At 37.8% G+C, this 21,160-nt stretch overlaps 1 long non-coding RNA gene across 3 annotated transcripts in view; it reads right to left on the bottom strand.

Moving 5' to 3' along the window:
* The window catches only part of LOC119898854, a 30,024-nt gene extending 21,414 nt beyond the window's left edge, over positions 1-8,610 (bottom strand). For 2 of the 3 annotated variants that reach the window (XR_005443649.1, XR_005443648.1), the window contains exons 1-2: positions 7,455-7,570; positions 6,931-7,017 (exon numbers count right to left, since the gene is read on the bottom strand). This is a non-coding gene — a long non-coding RNA (uncharacterized LOC119898854). Of the gene's footprint in view, positions 1-6,930; positions 7,018-7,454; positions 7,571-8,547 lie in introns of those variants that run through there. The other variant, XR_005443650.1, reaches the window with a different exon arrangement.
* Positions 8,611-21,160: the final 12,550 nt, after the last annotated feature.

Here is a 21,160-nt window from a genome sequence, read left to right as displayed (position 1 = left end):
TCAACGGTGGCTCATTTCTAATTTCTAATACCTGTAAAGCCAAAATAAGTTGTGTTTCCCCACACATAGACTTTACTTGTGCGGACCACCCAGGTATATTAACAGTTACCACAGTAGCCTATATTTGAATCATTTTAGCATTTTGCAGATAAAGACATAGAGAGAGACATTATCTGGTATTAGGTTAGAAGAAGCAGACACAAAGGATATTTTAAAGCACGGACTGGGTAAAACAATCACATGTCATTTGGTTTCGATAGGCGATGTCACTAACAAGAAGGCTGCACCATGTGGCTCACCTGCTTCTGTGAAAACGGAATTGGATAAAATATACAGCACTGAGCCGCGTTACACTGAAATTTATTTTATTTGTGCAAAAATGCTCTCTCCAGTAGCCAAACCTGGAGCACTTTTTTATATTGAGAGAGAAGGTCCTGTAACCTTGTGCAGTTTGGAAGTAAATGGTTAAGTTATTTAATAGTCAGTGTTTTGTTATGAACACGGAGGCAGGTCAGATCGCCTAGAAAATTGTAACCGGTGCTCATTTTTGACAGAATTGAAAATCATACCATTTCTAAATACTGATACCCAGCAACCTTCCCTGTCTCTCTCTACTATGACTTTCAATAAAGCAGATTTTTTTTCTATCTAAAAAAAATCATTATGGTTGATTTAAAAGCAAACAATTGTTTGTGTCTTTAATCATCCAGCAGACATAGAGTAATATTTTAATCCCATTGAAGTCCTGCGTGAGCTATGGGGTGCGCAACAGAAAAAAACGTAATGGTGGTGTAGTAGTGTAAGAACTACAACAATTTTTTTTTTTTTGTGGAATTTTTCACAAACTAAAAAGCCTGAATTGAAAACTTGCCTTTGTAAATTTAATTTAAAATTAAAAACGTTATTATTAGTTAGCTCACAGGAAATGGCTACTCACACACCTCTTTCCCTCTCCCCTCACTCTCTCTCTCTCTCAGGCTGAGCCAACCGCGCTGTACTTACATATCGTCATATGGATCCTCTTTTGGTCCATGTTATCGGTTTATGAGGCTATAAGGTGCGATTTGCAACATATTTTATATTACGTATTACGTGTTACGTATTATACTTATATATAGTTACGTAGTAACTAACGTAGGTAAGATCATAATAGGCAGAGCAGTATTTGTTTTAATTTTCTGTGTTTGATTTTTACAAATTGTAGTGGTGTTGGGGAGGAAATTTTAGTCTAACAAACTTTTGATTTTATGGTAAATGATCTTTGAGAATCTATATAAAGATAAAATAAGAAGTAAAACTTTTTTACAATACGAGGGCTTAAAGGGCCCTGATAATTTGCTACTAACCAAAGTGATAAAAAACTAACTTCATCTGATGCTTGGTAGTGAGCAGGTAGGGAAAAGCTTGTTTGCTACCAAACTAGTGAAAATGAGGTTATTGAGAACTGACTAAACCAGAGAGTTAATGTGCAGACAGAAAAAAATATATATAATGAGCTACAATAAGGTTAAAAGGTTTCATACTGTAGACCTAAAAGAAAAATTGATTCATGGAGCTATAAATAACAGAAGCTAAAGATAGAGACTGTCAACAGTCTGGATGTTTTTAAACTAAAAAGCTGTCTCAAGATCAGTTTGCCAGGGTCAAATGTAAATAAATTTATATTTCAAAATGATATGAAACATCAAAAAAAAAATCAATGTTTTTAAGGTCGTCCTTATATCTGGGACTACAGTTGTTATTTGGGTGCCATTAATTATTCAGCACACCCCAAGGTATACACAGAATGTCTTGAGAAAACTAAAGCACAAAAGCAGGACAACACCATTCCCTAGTAGCCCAAATGAAGGACTGATTTTCACTTACCAGTTATTCTAATTTGGACAACCATCAACCATTGTTGGGACAATGAAACAGTCCCCCAGTTTGTCCACTTAGATCTGCTGTTCCACTCACAAGCAGTATTAATCCAACTAGAGGTAAACAGACTTCAGCAATTCAAATTGACCTCTAGTACTCAGGAGACAATCTCTAATCAATATTACTTCACTGCATGCCTTTAGAAATGCATAAGCATTTGCAATTATGATAAGCATCCATGAGAATACCGCAGCTCAGTAAGGCAGGACATACACTAACAAAGGGCAATGTTTATAAAGCACATCAGGCCTCTGCGCGATCCAAACATCATTTACACACAAACTCCCTCTTGATTCAAACCTTTGTTATTAGTCGAAACATCAGACTTTCTCTACGTCATCGTACACAAAGTAACACCAGATGATAGTGTGAAAGGTTACAACGATTTGTAAAACTAGTCCAAAACCTTACTGCAAACACAACTGTAATGGAAATCAATCAAGTGCAGCACAACACATGCTTTGTTTCTTCACACCCCGTTGAACACTTGAGTGCTCTCAGCCCAATTCTGAATGCTAGCCAGTTCGGCTAAACCACTCCTGAATCTGAACAGACTGTGCTATTGCTTTGCCCGGCGCAGTAGACCACAGTGTGTAAGGTTCTTATTACTGAACTACAATCAGGACATTCAGGTTTCCATGAAATCTGATTATTTCACATGACAGATCGTGATCATGTTAGGGCCCTTAAACTAGATATAACATGAAACTTGATATGTCATCAGCATCAAATGAGTTTGGTGTGGAGTGGCTGCTCTGCAGTTGCACTGGAGAGCATTATTAGGCAGAGCCACCGCATAACAATAATGTTTAAACTTAATAAAAATTATACAGTAAGATCAACTTACTTCCCATTGAAGTCCTGCGTGAGCTGTCTCTATGGGGTGCGCAACAGAAAAAAACGTAATGGTGGTGTAGTAGTGTAAGAACTACAACAATTTTTTTTTTTTTTGTGGAATTTTTCACAAACTAAAAAGCCTGAATTGAAAACTTGCCTTTGTAAATTTAATTTAAAATTAAAAACGTTATTATTAGTTAGCTCACAGGAAATGGCTACTCACACACCTCTTTCCCTCTCCCCTCACTCTCTCTCTCTCTGGCTGAGCCAACCGCGCTGTACTTACATATCGTCATATGGATCCTCTTTTGGTCCATGTTATCGGTTTATGAGGCTATAAGGTGCGATTTGTAACATATTTTATATTACGTATTACGTGTTACGTATTAAGTGATAAAAACTAACTTCATCTGATGCTTGGTAGTGAGCAGGTAGGGAAAAGCTTGTTTGCTACCAAACTAGTGAAAATGAGGTTACTGAGAACTGACTAAACCAGAGAGTTAATGTGCAGACAGAAAAAAATATATATAATGAGCTACAATAAGGTTAAAAGGTTTCATACTGTAGACCTAAAAGAAAAATTGATTCATGTATATATACATGCATATACAGTAAGATCAACTTACTTACTTAAAAAATGGGCAGAAGGGATTTTACAGGGTAATATGTATGTTTAATGCTTTATTTGTCTGAATTGCTTATTTTATATATAGGGACTATGGACATTAATTGACGTCACTGTAAATGCGCTAGTGTTAGCCAAAGTTCTTAGCGATAATGATTAACTAAATATTTATTATTATTCCATTGCAAACTAAGGGCTTGTTCAGACTGCCACTGGACACACAAATCCGATGTGATCACTTGCAACAGTCTGTCTTAATGATCTGATTTGAGAAACAAATCTGATTTGCCTAACAAAACGTGCCCTGGAAACCGTGTACTTTGACAACTTCCAAGTTTACATACAGTATTGCAACATGTGTCTTGGGGCTGGATTATTTGGACAGATAATTCTACATCCCGAGTCATTTTTCAGTACATCCTGTAAAAACACAATTTAATTAGTATGCACACAAACTCTTTTGGGGAATCACAGAAGGGACATTCCAGAGGTGGTGAATTTTAACACACAAGAGATGTCTGCAACAGTCCCTGGTGTAAACCTCAGCAGGCACAGCGTGATATTCTCAATTTAAATGAGGATAAAAAGTCAGAGCTTGAAAACTAATTAGCTAACATAAAAATGCCAACAGTACAGTGGAGCAGAAAAGGACTTAGTAGATGGTTCAATCAGACTTTTAGGTGATATGGCACCAATATTTCATTTCAGTCATTTCAGAAAACAAACACCTTAAATGGCATAAATCTTCAATGCAATCTCATGTAGCAACCAAGTTTAGACAGCCATAAATTACCCCCTATTATGGCATAACACACCATCATTATTTCTAAAAAGAGGAGGTCAAGTTGCAGTCTCCACTAATACTCAAAGGTGCAGAGGTGTGCAGTATGATCAACTTCATTTAGATTTTCCTCTGTGTGTCTGACTGAAATCCAGACCATCCAATTAATTCACTGAACAGTTTGTCTAGTCAGTTCATGTGAAGTTATGTTTACAACTCTTGGTTGGGCGATCTTCTCTATTTTGGATCATGGCTACTTGAGATCACCGATTGGCGATCTGATCGCCAGGGGGCAGTGTTAAGTGTTAAGCACGTCAGTGAAATCCCAGCATGGAAGAAACAGGCTCACTAGCTTTAACAGAAACCACCAGAGAAATCTGTAAATGCACAGTACAGTGTTTCCCACAGAATTACCGTCTAACTGTGGCGCCGCGGACCTGCTGCGGGGAGAAGGAGGGTGAAATCCATAGCAGCTATACAGCGTAACCCAGCTGTATTCTAACGTTAACATATCCGTCTCCGACATTGACAGTGTTAAGAAAATAGATAGACTAACTTCTCAGAGTTAACTTGAATGCTTTAGTTCTGGCTCCGTTTCGCTGTGTTTGTTGGGGGGAGGGTTGATATTGTGGCGTGCCGAGTCGTCACAAATAAATCAATGGCTGGGAAACACTGCAGTATGGTGCAGATTGTAGAGACTGTTTTTATGACATCTTAGTTCTGATAGTGAGTTAGTTAAAACTGCCTTAATATTGGCACATGAAAAACCAATCGCTGATCATCACTTCAGTCGTCGTTAAGTGATCCAATTGTGCATCAGAACAACCCTAAATCAGAAGTTCAACTTTTCTTTCAACTGGACCAAGGGAACCAAACTACGTGTGCACTACATGTATAGATAGACCCAAGATAAACAATCATATTTTGTTCTGTAAAAATATATTTGAGGGTGACAATATAATTACACGTTAAGCAATTACTGGCAAAAGAGAGAGAAAAATAAGTAAAAATGATTGAAGTTTGTCATCCTTAGTGTATGTGAGAAGAGATTCCAGCATTGAAACACAGCCCTTAACAAAGCTGGACAGTGTGTTTGAGTTTCACCGAGTATGGGCAGCTCCATCAATATTTAGCTTCTCCTCTACCTCACCTCTTCTACAGATAAAAGCAAGTTGAGGCCAGAGTACAAGGAGACGCCACCTCTCCCAGTGATGCTAATTATCCCTGTTTGCTATCTGGGTAGCTTGCAGGCATTCTGATTGGATTTACTTGACAAAATAAATAAATGATCGTCATAAAAGTGTAATGCCACCTCTCTGACCTTTCCCCATACTCAGGCCATGTTAGCAAAGGTATGGTGGAGCAAATATCGTTAGAATCTTTTGTTCTTGCGTTAGATACTTTCTCACTCTTAAACTATTCTTGATACCTATCAGGGAAAACCTTGTGTGTGTTCCTCACTGAGATTTTCCCCGCTGCTTCAAGTTACCCTTTCTGTCTTTGATGATAGTTAAGACTGTTAAGATATATTTGAAATAAATACACATGATTGGGTTTATATACCAGAGCAGGATTTGGCTGGGCGCTCGTGAGTATTCACACACCACAACACTATATGTAGGATAGAGCCCAATCTAGTTTTTACTATTTAAACCTCCAACAACTGATTTGGCCACTAGTGGGCAGAGGTAACAAGCTATAATTATAACTCTGACATACTATGTTATTGTTGTTATGATTATTATTATTATTATATTTCACAGTGCAAAACATCCTGTCACACACTAGTAGTGATGATTCATTATTAATATAACATTTTTCATTACAGCTGCTTTAAAGTGACATGACACCCAAAATGTTTGATTATCAAACACACAGCCCCTGTTGGCACAATGCTGTGGATATGATCGAACCAAAATGAAAATCTGTTTCAGCCGACAAGAAAAATGTTGGTAGGGATATTTCAGGTTAGGTTTTAGTTATCTGTATCATCCCCACATAATTCTAAACTTATGCCTTAAAAAAAACACTTTTAACCCAGACATTTTGACTTTATATTCACATTAAAAAGCACGGGTGTTACTAATAACATTAACGCTGGCTCTGTTCCGTTAAAGTGTTGTAGTACACCATGACATCTAGGGATGAAACGATGATCGGTTCAACGGTAAACCATGCTAAAATTCCTGACGGTTATTATTACTATACACGTTTTAATTACCATGATATCTGGGTACGGTTAACCGTGCTGTTATAATCTCACGGCAAACACTGTCCTGCGTCTCCCAGAAGCAGGCGCACATGCGCAGAATGCAACGTCGGTTTATTTGGGTCAATGACAACAAACGCTGGTAAAAACGCTACGCTTGTATTTGTAGTTTTCAATATAAAACTTGTTGAAATGGTTTCAGTGAGTATATCAGTACATTTTAATCTTTTTCTTCTTATACCGTGATAATAATGATAACCGTGATCATTTTGGTCACTGTAATTGTTATATGAATTTTTCATACCGTCTCATCCTTAATGACTACATGGGACCGGTGAGCCAACATGCACAACATCAGGAATCTGAAAACCAGGCAGCTAAACTGAACTCAAGCCATAATGCATTTGATCAATTACATTTGTGCCAAAATGTCTTATACGCAAAAAAGGCCTACTGAAAGCCAAAGCCATTGCTTGAGAGAATGTGAAACAATTGGGCGCATGACTTGCTAAAGCAAACTACCAAATAACATTTAACATGAAACATTTTGGTACTCACATGTGGGTGGAAGGTTAACCACAGGGACAGGCATCCATACGTCCATACTTCCCACTGTTCCCAGGGTCCGAGGACAGCTTCTTGGTCCTGTTTAATTAACACATATGTCAGTCTCCTTAGTCAGTTAAATCTAAAGCTATTCAACACATCCATGAGGTACTGCAGTGACCTCACTATGTAGTGTCACACACCATATTGAAAGGCAGAAACAATTCACCAGGTCCACAAACAACAAATTCTAATTCATTGTTTTTTTTTTAATGAAATCAGTTACTCTTAGTTAAGTGGGACCACTTTTCCATCCTCTGACCATCTGAAGCAAATGGCATGAATGTGTTATCTATAATGCCCCTAGTTAATTGTTTACATGTTAAAATAATGTTTTCATGTAGTAAACTTTACTAAACTTTGGTGACATCTGTTATGTTGCAACCTAGAGAAGAATCCCACTACACTTCGAAGTAATAAAAAACTAATGAAAACTTAATCATAAACATAATGAGTGACTACTGATGTACCCACACCTTTCATGTGGCACATTTGTTGGGAGCGGCTATGGCTCCGGTGATAGAGCGGGTTGCCCACTAATCAGAAAATCAGTCAATCCCCGGCTCCTCCAGGCTCCATCTCGAAGTCCTTGGGCAAGTAACTGAACCGGACTTGCCCCGACGGCTGTTCCATCGGTGTATGAATTTGTGTGAATGTTAGTTTCTGTTTGAGCACAGAGGCTCAATGTATGAATGTGTGTGAATGGGTAAATGCGACATAATATAACAGCACTTTGAGTGGTAAGAAGACTAGAAAGGCACTATAAAAATACAGACCATTTACACTCATCTATATGTCTATAATTTCCATTGAATCCAGGTTAATCCCACAGTTTGTTTCTTTAGCTTCTACAACGTCGTCAATGACCAAAAAAATTCTGCAACAAGTAGTTTAGTTAGTTCAACGTCTACATTTTCAAATGGCAAATCCAAATACTTGGAGTTGGATTTTTAAATATAAAAGTCATCAACATAAATATAACTGCAAAGCCTTGTAAACTCTGTGGGCTATAAAACTGTAACAAGTTTAAGCAAAACAATGGCTCCTCTACACCACACTGTTCTTTTTAATTCCCTAAGTTATATCCATAAAATGTTATCATATTTAAAGAAATGAATGCAATGAAATATAATAATATCTTCTATAATAATCATAGACTGAAAGATAATAATCATAATAGGCCTATGTGTAACTAGCTACCACAGCACACACCATTAGCCTGTTACATTCAGTATGCTAGCAGGACATCACCTTCAGGGCCTCACTTATATGTCCTCAGTAACAGTGAGCGTAAGCTTGCTAATTCCCAAACTGTAACTCTAACTGGCCAAGAAAGTTAGTAGTGTAAGCATTAACTAGCATACACATTTCCGTACCTTTGACACAACATCTGTTGGCTAACAAATGAAAAGCTATGCTAACAATGCAACCTGCTAACAGTGATTTTAGCTTTATTTCAAACTATCAATTTCACATGCACGTATTTACATTTAGACACGTTCACATCACTGATTTGGACTGCTTTCAGCTTGACGTTGTCATCTTTACAAGCCAACCCCTCCCCTTCACCTTAGCAGCCAGGTGATGGAGTTCTCTTTTCTTTTCTTCTTCTTCTTCTTCTTCTCAGGCGGTTTGGGCCCCATTTCATTAAATTCAGCTGAATTCAATAAAACTATAGTCTATATTAATGATACCAATAAAAACTGGATTAAAACCAACAAAACAATTTTTTCACACAGTTGAAATAATGTTTTAATTTGCATTCATTTTATTAATACACTCATGCAATACACAACCATACCAGAATAACTGCCTTAACTCCAAAATTGCTTCTTTGTTCCTTAAGATAATTAACTTAAAAATGTAAAATAAATATTTACTATTGCCGTGACTGTTAAAATCTCTATTAGAGTGAAAAAATACACATAAAACATTTAAAATCATTAGAAGAAAATCCAATTGCAGTTACATCCTTTTGCTAATGTTTTATGTAATATTTAGAGCCCCCACAAAAATTGCTTAGGCTATGTTTATGCACTTTGTATGCTTCCACTCTCAAGACAGATGCAAATAGTTTCAAATAAATAACATCCTATATGTTTAGTCGAATACAAGTAATAATGTTTGTTTAGCAAACAAACATTGTAGCATGTCAAGTTTTTCTCTTTTTTTTATATAAAACAGGTGTTTTGAAATTTAATTGAGACAGGATTATGTACTGTTAGGCCAAACGTCATCCTCTATCCATGGTAATTCACCATCAGATGAGATGGTCATCAAACGCAACATTTTGGCAGGGACGAAAGGAACTTGCCTCTGTGATTGGGATTGTGCACTTTGCCCATAGGCCACAGGACAGCCCCTACAAGCCAGCTTTTTTCGCCTCGCCTGCCTGTCAGTCACTCTCTTTCTCTCTGGCTCAGAGGTTCACTTTATTGTCTCTGTCAGTTGTGAGCTGGTGATTTGCCTCCACTCACTGTCACCCCTCTGTCAGGCTCTGACCGATAAAGCTAGCACCAGCGCCAATCTCCCTTCTTCAGCTCCGTTGGCTGTTCCTGGACTCCATTCCACCACTAATTAGCTCTTCAGAGATTTCTCTTCATGGAAGCAGGGGGTTGGTGGTGGGGAGTTGGGGGCTTGAGGGGTGGGGTGGGGTAAGGAGAGATGAGGCAGGAGGATGTATGTGGAGGAGTAACTCTTATTGGATATCATGGCTCCAATGGCAGTGCACGGATTCTTGTACTGATGAGATGATAGATAGATAGATAGATAGATAGATAGATAGATAGATAGATAGATAGATAGATAGATAGATAGATAGATAGATAGATAGATAGATAGATAGATAGACTGCAAAATAACTTAAGGCAAAGAGGGGCAATTAGGAGCAGAAGTCTCTCACTAATGTCCTGCCTCTGTCAGGCCAGCATGACCATTGCAGGTCTTCAGGTTATTAACATGTTGGCAGGGGTTCCTACATGAAAAGACCCCTGTTTCTTTGTCTTCTGGTGTGTAAATATTGTGCTAGCGGAATATGAAAGTAGTGCAACTATAAGGTACAAAAACATAGGGAAAAAAGATCAAGAGTGGGTCTCACATCAAGGAGGACCCTGAGGATGTCTTTGTTGTCAACTTCAGAAGGGGGAAGAGAGGAGCAGAGGAGGAAACTGGCAGAAGGGGGAAAGATGCCAGAGAGAGCTCAAAGGATTCGGTCTGGGCAAGGTGATCGGTATTCCTCGGCAGTCTGCCTTCTGGCTCAGATCAGTGGGAGTAAGCTGGCAGCCAAGCCAGAGGGCATAACAGCACAAACACACCTTCAGCACTACAGTGCTAGAGGCTTGGCTTCACAATCTGGAGGGGCGGGAGTTCGAGGGAGAGACAGAGGGAAGAGCGGGAGAAAATAAATACACTGTAATTATCTTCAAATCATCAACCCCTGACATCCATTGTAAATATGTGCATGTGTGTGTGTGTGTGTGCACATATTCCAGTAAAAGCCATAATGCATCACCTACTGTTGTTTCAAAACAATGGTGCGTTAGATGAGATGCAGCCGTGGGTTATGCGTGGTGAAGGTACTGAGGTCACCAGTCAGGCAGACTCATCCTCAGGCCAGCGATGTCGTATCTACTCACATCATCACCTCTCTCTTGGATGAAATCCAAAAACCCTCAATGACGTGACGCATGGAGAGACTGTACACCTCTTCAAGGACTTCCTACCACCATGCTGGGACACAAGCCTGACATACAAGCCTGACACACTCCTTGCATTAGACACCTACATGGCCCTGTTACATCTCTGACTAAAGGTCTAACCAGGTACCTGATGGGTGGGCAGAACTGGGCAGGGCACACCAATGAAGTGCTCACACACCCACAAAGTGTTGTGACAGGTACCAGATGTCCTGGCAAAGGCCAACTGTCTCCACGGACAACCACTTCCCACACACACACACACACACACACATTGCATTTGGCCTTGATGAGCATTCCATGCAGTGCGTGTCCCAAAGCACCTGCGGTCTGACACGCAGTAAGTGGATTGTCCATTCTGCTGTCACACTAATGCCCTGCTACACACATTTAGCTTCATACCCAAGCAAAACAAATGTCTCCTGATATTATGAAGGTTTTGGCCACCCGATGATGAAAAAATGAAGAACAATATTCTCACACAAGTCGATTAAAATGTTTTGTCTGTCTGGCAAAAACACGACAACAGAGCATTTTCTTGGCAATTGAGGGCTGATGCAATCGCCTCAACATAGAAGTCAGTTAGGTTTATTCTTAAACTACGGCAGACACCTTCACCTCCTCATGCCCTCAGATAAAGGCAACGTAAGATTTCAACAATTTTCCCGCAATATCGTAATTTTTTCTTTTCTTTTACTTTCTGAACCCCACGTTTTACATCATGTGCTCACGTGGCACCGCTGACCAAATTGATGCCTCCCCAAATTTAAATAGTACACTAACATCTTTAATTCTCTGTTCACAGATATTAATTACAGTTATAAAGGTATGTCACCTAGTGAATTAGTGGCTTAGTGAAAGCTAAAAAGCATTTTTCTTAATGTTCACTTTTCTCAGAACAAATCAGAACTTTACAAAAGCACTGTGTCCAATTCAAGGTATATTTTGAAATAGTGTACATTGGTCCTTCAGCTGGTCAGTACATTATCACTGCAAGCATGCAAAACATTGATTATTCTGAATTACTAATTAAATGTTAAATATACTGGGCATGCTTTAGGTGAGAGTCCCATCAAAACAAAAAGAGCCCTGTCCCATAAATGTACAGACTGAATGTATCTGTGTAGATTTATAATTTTCGGGATGGATATTGGCCACAAACATTAAACAAACTTGGTTTAAGTAAATGTTAAATTTTAAAACTATTTTTTAAATTTCCTCTTTCACTATTTATCCCAAATATAATTCTGTTCTCATGGAGTTAGACCTTGAGTTTCTGTCAGGACTGATGTGTAGAGTAACTAATTTAAGAGATATGAATACATTTTTGATGTGCTAAATCCAATACACCCTTAATGATGAATAATCTTCATTATTATTCTATGTCTTGGATAATGTAGTGTTGTAATTGATCAATATGATGCCATCCCGAACCTTCAGTAATGTCTGTGGAGATTTTCAAGAGCATCACTCTTCAAGGCTGCGGTGAAGACGAAACTAAACTATCACCCGATGTTTTCTCAACTTGCATTGCCATTCTGCTTATGCTTTTCAACCTCATGAACAGATCATAACCAGCATCTTTTTCTTGGATGGAAAGGAGAGAGAGAAGTCCTTGCTGTTTTAATGTTTTAAGTGGAATCTTAATATGTGTTTTTCCTCTTCTGAACAACCCTTATATTTCCTGCTGCACAAGGTCAGCACATTCATATGGCCAGAGATGGAATTAAATAAATAACTGCAAGAAACAATTAGCAATGCATCGATAGTCGGATCAATAGTGATGTTGGTAATTATCACTTTTGGGATATGGGAGATGGTCTTTCCTTATTGATGCTCTCTAATTCACGGGTATAACCTCAGGGCCTGCAGAATAAATCAAAACACATCAAGGTAAACCACATTCCCAATTCATTTATGACAGATGTGAATAAATATTGCCCCATAACTTAAAATATTAAAACCTGAACTTAGCTGGCATGAACATGGTATTATGGTCATGATGAGCTGTTTTATATTTCGACTCCGGCTTTGATTAGATCATTATGCTTGGATTCAACAAATGGAATTTATCAATTAAAAAATCGGATAGATAGAAATAATCTGATATTTGAGGTAAAGGCAAATATGTTTTATGTAGCTACAAAATAGAAATGTTATCTCTGTTAAACTAGCTAACACATCCTTTTTGAGCTTAATGTTTTACTTGATGTTTTTGCACGTTTTGTTCTTCAATCAATATTTCTCCTATCAAATGACACCACTATATTTTATTAATTGGATACAACAATTTGTTTGTTTGCAATTTAATCCGTATTTATTTAATAATCCCTCCATTAATGTTTTCCCACTCAGCCATGATGTCTGATGAAATGTGACACTTAATTTAATTTTAGACAATTTGTATTGGGCTGAATGAAAAAGCAGATGCCAAATTAACTCTGACCCAGCAAGCTTCTTGAGCCAATTACGGTCTATCACATTAACCCCTATCGCAGTAAGAAAGATAGTGTACACTGCTCTACACCAGAACAAAAAGCTATGCTCCCAGTGCATTTAACCAATCACTTATGCTACATCTAATTAATAGTGTGTTTCATAGAACTGTGCTTCAATTAAAATGTAGCCCTGGAAGGCTGGAAAGAATTGAAAATCTCAAGTCTTGTTACGTTATCCATTTGGAAGCAAAGCATTTCTACAGTTCCTGCAGGGGTCAAATAGAAAAATTTGCTGTATTGTGCATAACTTCTGTTCAGAGATTAAACGGTTTATTAATGTATAGTACAATATTGTCAAACATTATTTCCATGTTTGTCTTTTGAGACTATGCCACCAGAGTATATTCAGTCAATTTATCACAGTTCTTATTATATTTTGACTACTATATATTAGGGCTGCTAACAATTGATTAATCAATTAATTATTTGGTTGATAAAATGTCAGAAAGCTGGAACCAAAAAATGACTGGCTTTAAAAATTATTTATCAGTGTATCGTAACAGTTTATAACAGGTTATTTTTCAGACAAGTATGATATTAAACTGCTCATTAATGACGTCACCCAATTCCTGACAAATTTGCTTCAAATTGGAACGACAAATGTCTACTCCATTGAATCATTATTATTTATATTTGTGCATATGTGTATTTCAGGCCTGTGTGTTTAAAAAAAACAAACAATAGCTTATCCTTCTTCTTTATTAAGGGATACAATCTAGTACATAAACTACATCATAGTACAGATTTATTTTATACTATTAACTATTGACAAAATGGACTTAAAAGGTGCAGAAAATGGTGAAGCATTCTATATACAATAAAAATGTGATTCCCCTTCGTTCCACATTGCCTCTGTTGATGTGTCTTGTTCTCTGTGCTCTTCATCATTCCCCTGTGTTGCTAAATAAGACGCTGGAGCAATCCCTGACCATCAACTCTCCCAAGAGAGGCCTTGCTACCATTTACTTTCAGTTAAACTGGAATAAGTTGGCTCAGGTTTTCAGCTTTAGGCCTCATTTTAGTTTTGTCCTAGCTTACCTCTGAGCTCTCTGAAGAACCAGACTCTCTCCAGGCACACAGCAGAACATTTTGAGCCTGTGTACCATCTGAGCCTGGGCCCCTCAGGCCCCTGCTGTATCAATAATGCAGACGTGACCACACTGATTGGAGGAGACAACTGGTGTTTAAAAGGAGTAAACCCGAAAGAGTTCTCTGTCTCTACACAAGTTAGCCCTGCTCTCTCGGTTTGCCACTGATTTAGATGTACAACTGCCTGAATCATTGCTCGGCTTTCTGAAAGAGCTTGCCGCCATGGACGTGCTATTGCGTACATGTACTCACACTCACACACACACACACACACACACCAAAGAACATGCACACACTCAGTCACCCAGGTGAGGGAAGGCACACAACAGCCAGTCTTGTTGATGGATCCATTGATTTTTGAAGGCCTCCTCTCTTGCTTTGATTATTAATTCACAGAAGCAAAAGAGAACTGCCCAGTGCTTTTAAATCTTAACTGCTCACTGACTGAAGTACCATCTATGGGAAAGATGTGCGCTACAGTGGGTATTATTATGTGTTTGATACAAGAAATTAACAACAAAGAGGTAACTTTGTTCCTTTCTGTTTTTATATATTGTTGTATAGTGTATACTATATCAAGCCCAAATTAAAAACTAAGGATAAATTAGAGGATAGACATTAAGTAAAATTTCATATCTGTTGGATACATCGGCAGTAAAAATGACTTCCTCAACAGTTTGAAATTTCCCAATTACCTACAATCCGGTATGATGATGAAATCAAAGTGTAAGTACTGCACTATGACCAAAGGGTAAGAAGTGCTGGGTGTTTGGAAATGGCCAAGCTGACTAACTGAGCTCGGAGCAATTAAATTTTTCTCTGGCTGAATACAATATTACATGTAAAATAAATGCATGCAAAGATGCAAGAGACTGTGTCTGGTGTTTCTCTGCTCATGTACAAACAATTCCTATACTCCTTTTGTGATCAAGTGTCCAGTTTGTCATTTTCAAAATTATTCACTAGAGGGAGTAAATACAAAGCACTTCAGTACTTCCACACTCAGGAGACAAAAGTGGACAAAACGCACTACAGGTTCTTTGGATTCATTATTTATCATCCATTTATATCTACAATCCAATACTTTACACAGCAAACAATATACAAATTACATTTCAATAACATTTTATTATTGAAAGGCAGTTTACATTCTTCATACTGCACCCCTCAGCATTCCGGTGCAATACTTTTCTTTAGACAAATTGTTTGTGCTGAGAGACTGTGACATTTTGAAAACTTTTCATTTTGGATGAAGAACATTCACAAATAGCAGGGGGGTAACAAGGTTTTCTCCAAAGCAAAGCCACTGAATGTTTATGCCTCCCGAAGATGATTTCGCGAAGGGACGGTGGTTCAATACTGCATGCTGGACTGTTTTTGATCAGTTGACTTAGCAGTGTTTGTTTGTCCAATGTTGTGGTGCTGCTGATTAGTAAAGACAGATTAATGAATCATAAAAAGACATGTTAGAAGTGTCTTCTCCAAGGAACACATGCATTCATCTGCAGAGAAACTCAAAATGCATTTTTTACTTTTCACTGCATAATTACACATATTGATGAATATTAACAATTAAGTCTTCCAAATGTCTTATTTTATCTGACGCCAGATAAAGACTCTTAGTTAATTTAATCTTGAGATGCTCCTTGCAGAAACATCTAAGATTCACCCAGAAGGCTGTGCTCTGCTTGCTCCATGCTAGCTGCCCCCCCCCCCCCCCCCCCCCATGCCTACATCCCTCAACTAGCACCCACCCTTCCACGCTTCCTTTTTTCTTTTTTCCCCACCATGATTTTTTCCCCCTTTTTGCTTGTTTGATATATTTCTTTCCACCCCACCACCGTATTCAAAGAGTTATACAATATACATGCTCCATCTGGTCAAACTTGGTGAACTTAAATATACCTGTCAAGTGCAACTTTAAAGTTTCCCTCGCAACCTCTACTAAGTCTCGCCCAATCCACTAAGGCTTTAATTAAAAAGCAGCCCCAGTTCCAGGATGTGCTTCTAAATGAGGGAGTTTGTGCTGGCAGACGAGGAGCTGGGGTCTTGCAGTGGGACCAGGCTTGTGGCTTTCATCACTTCCACTCCACAGCTCTGAAGTTCCGGAGAGGCATCTGTCTGACTTGAATTGGAAAGATGGAGAGATGCACAGTGAGAGAAATTTAGACAGAGGAGAAATTGAAGAAGCAAGACATGGGGCTGGGGAGGAGGGGGTGAATCATGTGGGGGCTGATACCCTTACCCTCCTTTTGTTCTGACTGTGCAGAGGGAAAGTGAAATGTTAAAGGTAGACTTTTTTTGGTATTAATGCAGGACTTTTACACACAAGTTTGAATGATTTCCTGTTTATATGAGATTGAACTTGGTGGAATTTCATTGTGCTTTACATACTCAATTCTACTATTTTATTTCTCTGTCTTCATTCATGTTAAAAGTTAAATGTTAACACTTTTGATATTTAGAAAAAGATTAAAGTAGAATTCATGAAGTTAGTATTTTTTGAATGTTAAAAAACACATAAGAAAACACTGAAATGATCAGAAATGTAATGGTGAATTAGATCAAAAGCATTTATACTGCCTTTGTGTCTATTTATGTGTCTATTTCTGCAAAAGTCTAAAAGGAAAATGTTGAACTGTAAGTCAGTCTAATGAACATGCATGATTTGAGTGTAAGATTGGAAATATTTGGATTTTGCAAGCCCATTAACAGAGGTATAAATAGTCTAACCTCAGTGTTTTTCTCAGTTTAGCGAAAGGTCTGTAAAGAACCATACTGGTGGATATTCCTGTAAACCAAGCAACTATGACATCTAGTGGTCATTTCCTTAAAACACAGTATTACTGGAAAATGTTAGAAAACTCAGTGAGCTCCATAAACAACTTATTCAAATTATCAAATTGTAAGATATTGAGCATCCAAGACTTCACATCAAAGGAGACAATATTTAACCTAAAGATTAAAGTCAGACTACCAGGTGAAATAAAACTACAAAATGTGCAGTATATTCTCCATTCTTTAATACAATGTTTACATAATATTTATATCCATTTATGAGAAAAGCTGTCAGTAGGGATCGCAAAATACATCTGAAGGGTTACAAGATGATTAACAAAAAAAAAAAGGAAAGATAAAAAAGCACATAAATGTTCCACATAACATTTATTTATATTTTATCTTCTTATATTCTTCTTCTATCTTCTTATATTCTATCTTTATTTTCTTCACTGGATAGTTTTCCATCATCTTGTTAAACTTAAACTTATATTTCAAAATAACATAATATACATAATATCTGAAAAGGTAAAAAAAAAAAATCAAGTGCTGATAGTTCATAAAATATATCACCTTTGACAAGGGGTCGCGATTTGGCCTTTCTTTGTTTTAGAGGGTCAAAAGTCTTAGACATTTATATCTTATTCTAATTCTAATTTAGAAGTAGTGTTAAATGTTAAAAGAGACTTTCCTAATTCTTTAATTTGCTTATTACTGTTTATAAAAGCTGTCCTTTTACATTGTGCAAGTCAAAAGGCCCCAGACATCATCCAGAGTATGACGATTTTAGGCAGAGAGCCAAAGTCCACTGAACCCTGTGAAGGGTTAGAAATTTCTCATGCATGTTTCAAGCTGGTCTCCAAGAATGCTTTTCGCTTAAAGTCTGTGCTCCAGTAATGTATTGTCAATAACAGTATGCAACGCATTTCCAAACGCTTACAGTATATCCATTGCTGTGTAACTTTAAGTTCAAGGTACTGGAGGATAGTAAAAGTTGCTCTGAGAGGATTACCCAAAAGTATGGTTACACAACTGGCATAATATCACTCTAATTAACTTGATGACAGACATGATTATAAATAAACTTTGCATATTTTCGTCCTTTAACACACAGACAACTGTTAGATGTACCCTATTGAATAATTTTATATCTGTCTCCCCTGTAGTGTCATTACACAACAGCTGTTCGTCTCTGATGAAGGGCATCAAAGGAAGGATTCAAATATCAAATATGGACGTATGAAGGTAGTCAGTAACTTTGTATAATCTGTCCCAGTGTTACCTCTCTTAGATTTTTTTTAATCAAGATTGTATAATGGGCAACTACTGGAGGTATTTTGTTGCTTCTTTGCAGCTTTAGAAGGAACACAAACACATGCGGTGCGCAGCTGCTATGTGACATGCACTAGGATTTGACCCTGTGTATTCCATCTTCCCAAAGGAGGCTTAGTGGCAGAAGAAAATTTGTTTCAGATGCCATAGTTAAACCCGGCAGTACATTTTACACTTTATCTTTCAGCTCTTTTGATTGCAACATTATCTTCACAGACAGTGAGTTAACCAGCTTCATGGCACTGGATTACGTAACATAATTTATTTCCAACAAAGCCAATAAATCCTTAGTTTTGAAAAAAACAACAAATAGCCTACTGTATATATTTGATATCATTTGAAAAAGTTAATTAGCATCGAACAAAATAAACTCATTAAAACTATTGCCAGAGAAGGTCAAAACAAAAAAAATCCTCCCCAAAGTCACCATTTTGTACCACCAGCAGTCACAAAATGTTTTGTGATATCTGCTAGATTAATCTTGGAAAGTAATCACAGCTCTGTTTAGAGAGCAGAGTGTTGTATATTTGTACTTGCTTGAATCAAGTCAGGCCAGTGTTTGTCATTCTCTTCCCATCTGATCTTTTATTTCTAATCCCTTTTTCTTTGACCAAGCTCAGTCTTGCCATCGACCCGCCAAGGAACCATTCCAGCCTTCAAGCCTTTACCAATTAAATGTTACCATATGTAGGGTACTACTGAAGCAGTCACATGTTTGCGATTATGCACTACAGAAGCAATCACAAAGGCATCAGGGCATTAAGGTTTTTGTTTTAATATTTGTTAACGTGAATGAAGAAGCAAAATTGTGGGAAAGCCTTTTAATGCTGAGGAAATGTCTGTGAAAGTGCTTTATCTCTACCAATATTAACAAGAAATGTGTTCTCCAGAGATTAACACTGAATTTCAGGGTAAAATAGTGTGACCTTCGCGTGCTTATGGATAGATGTGATAGACCTGTTGGCTGACATTTCACGGACAAAATGCTAGTTTATCAATGTCTGCACTCTTCAACCTATGTCAGTCACACTGTAGCAGTCTGTTTTCATTTTTATATGCTCTGGTATGTAAATAAATCATAACAGTCGCTAGAATCACTCTGTTTCTTGTCTGTCTGGTCTGTGCACATTCTTTCAGCCATGTCTGTGCCTCTAACTTTGTTTGCTTTCAAGACCATGTTTTGTTTTGTTCTTACCCCCCCAAACACCTATTTTTATTTTACAATAGCCCTCTTGTTCCTTGTTTGCACATGTAGTTTTAATGTTTATGGTTTTATACAGGGAGGTTTTGTTGATAAAGTGGATCATTTGAACCGAAGTGTAGTGTGGGGACCACTTTGGAAGCAAAAGTGTCCCCGTTGCTTTTCAAAATCTTATTCTGAATTGTTGGTGGCTTGGTGGGAGTAGCAAGGATGTTACTGCACAATATAACTTTTAATAGGTGTGTTTGTGGGGAATGATTGGATATATGTGGTATGCTGTGGATTTATGATGGCCAAGATTCATAATTACTATAATATGTAGTCACTTCTTTGGTTCAGCAAGTTGTAAAATATGTTATTGTGCGTACTATTAGCATAAAATAGTCTGGTTGTGTATCTGTGTTTAAATTGTATGATTTGGACAAAAAAAATTAACTTCTTCTGTTTTATCTTATTCATTAAAGGCATAAACATTTTCTTGCATAACGCACCTATTTGCCTCTCTGTGGAATAGTGAGATACTTCTACAATTTCTTTGCGGAGTGGAGGACATAAAGAGAACAAACAGAAGGAGCACAAGACACGTAAAGAGACGACATTTTAGCCAGATCAAAACCAGCTCTGATCTCATCTGGGTCCACTAAACACACACCACTGGCTCGCCACAGACACCAAAACACAATCACGGATGTTCTTTCTATTTGTTTCCTTCTACACTCCCTCATGGATTCACTCCAAACCATCGTCTTTTTCCATCATTCAAATATTTCAGCGGACTACTTGGAAATTAGAAGACACATGTAAAAAAGAAATAATGTGGTCCAAACAGTCCCCGGTGCTGCGGTCAACACAGATAGTTAAACCAAGTAAGGGAAGTAAAACATGGCTATATATACACATACACATAACACACACACAATGTTTTCCTAGTGTAATTAAATCAACCCATGCTCTGCCCCTGAGATCTCCCTTGAGGATTCAGAGGCCCACACTGACAGTCCCTACGGGTCACGGGGGTGGCTGTTTTTCTTGGACATGTTTCATGAGACTGCATGTGTTCTCTCTGGGAATTTGGTCCTTTGGAGAAAAAGGCACAATGGTGGAGATCAGGATTCTGGACATCAGAACAATTGTCGAGACTGAGACTCATCTCAGTCCTGCAACCAACACCACAAGCGACCCAGGTCTTTGATTGAAGAGGCTCCCAGTGGGTGACCTCGCATCCACAATATACCAGAGGTCATCTCAGGTCTTCTCATGTTTGCTCTATTTGTGTTTTATTAAGGAACTCACAATGGCAATGTTTCTGCAAAACAGGCAGAAAATAAACACTTGATGGATCTAAATGTAACATTTTTCCTCTTTCACCTAAAACATTTTATTGTGTGTGAAATGTTTTGGTCCTTTTGTGTATACAACATAAAACCACAGATTACCTTTTACAGTTTTTATCTATTGCTTAAACACATTTCTTAAAATGATGCCTCTTTTTCTTCTTATGGTCCCCCCCCCTCAAAAACCTTTTCACATGATGAACACAACAAATGAAATAACAAACGTAAAATTTTGCATATTTTTTATTCCTTCGT

The sequence above is a fragment of the Micropterus salmoides genome, unplaced genomic scaffold (assembly GCF_014851395.1).
Source record: "Micropterus salmoides isolate LMB-PRFRI ecotype aquatic unplaced genomic scaffold, ASM1485139v1 Ms_hic_scaffold_12, whole genome shotgun sequence".
Lineage (NCBI taxonomy): Eukaryota > Metazoa > Chordata > Actinopteri > Centrarchiformes > Centrarchidae > Micropterus > Micropterus salmoides.
Note: the sequence above shows the minus strand (reverse complement) of the source record. Positions and strands in the feature narration are given on the sequence as shown.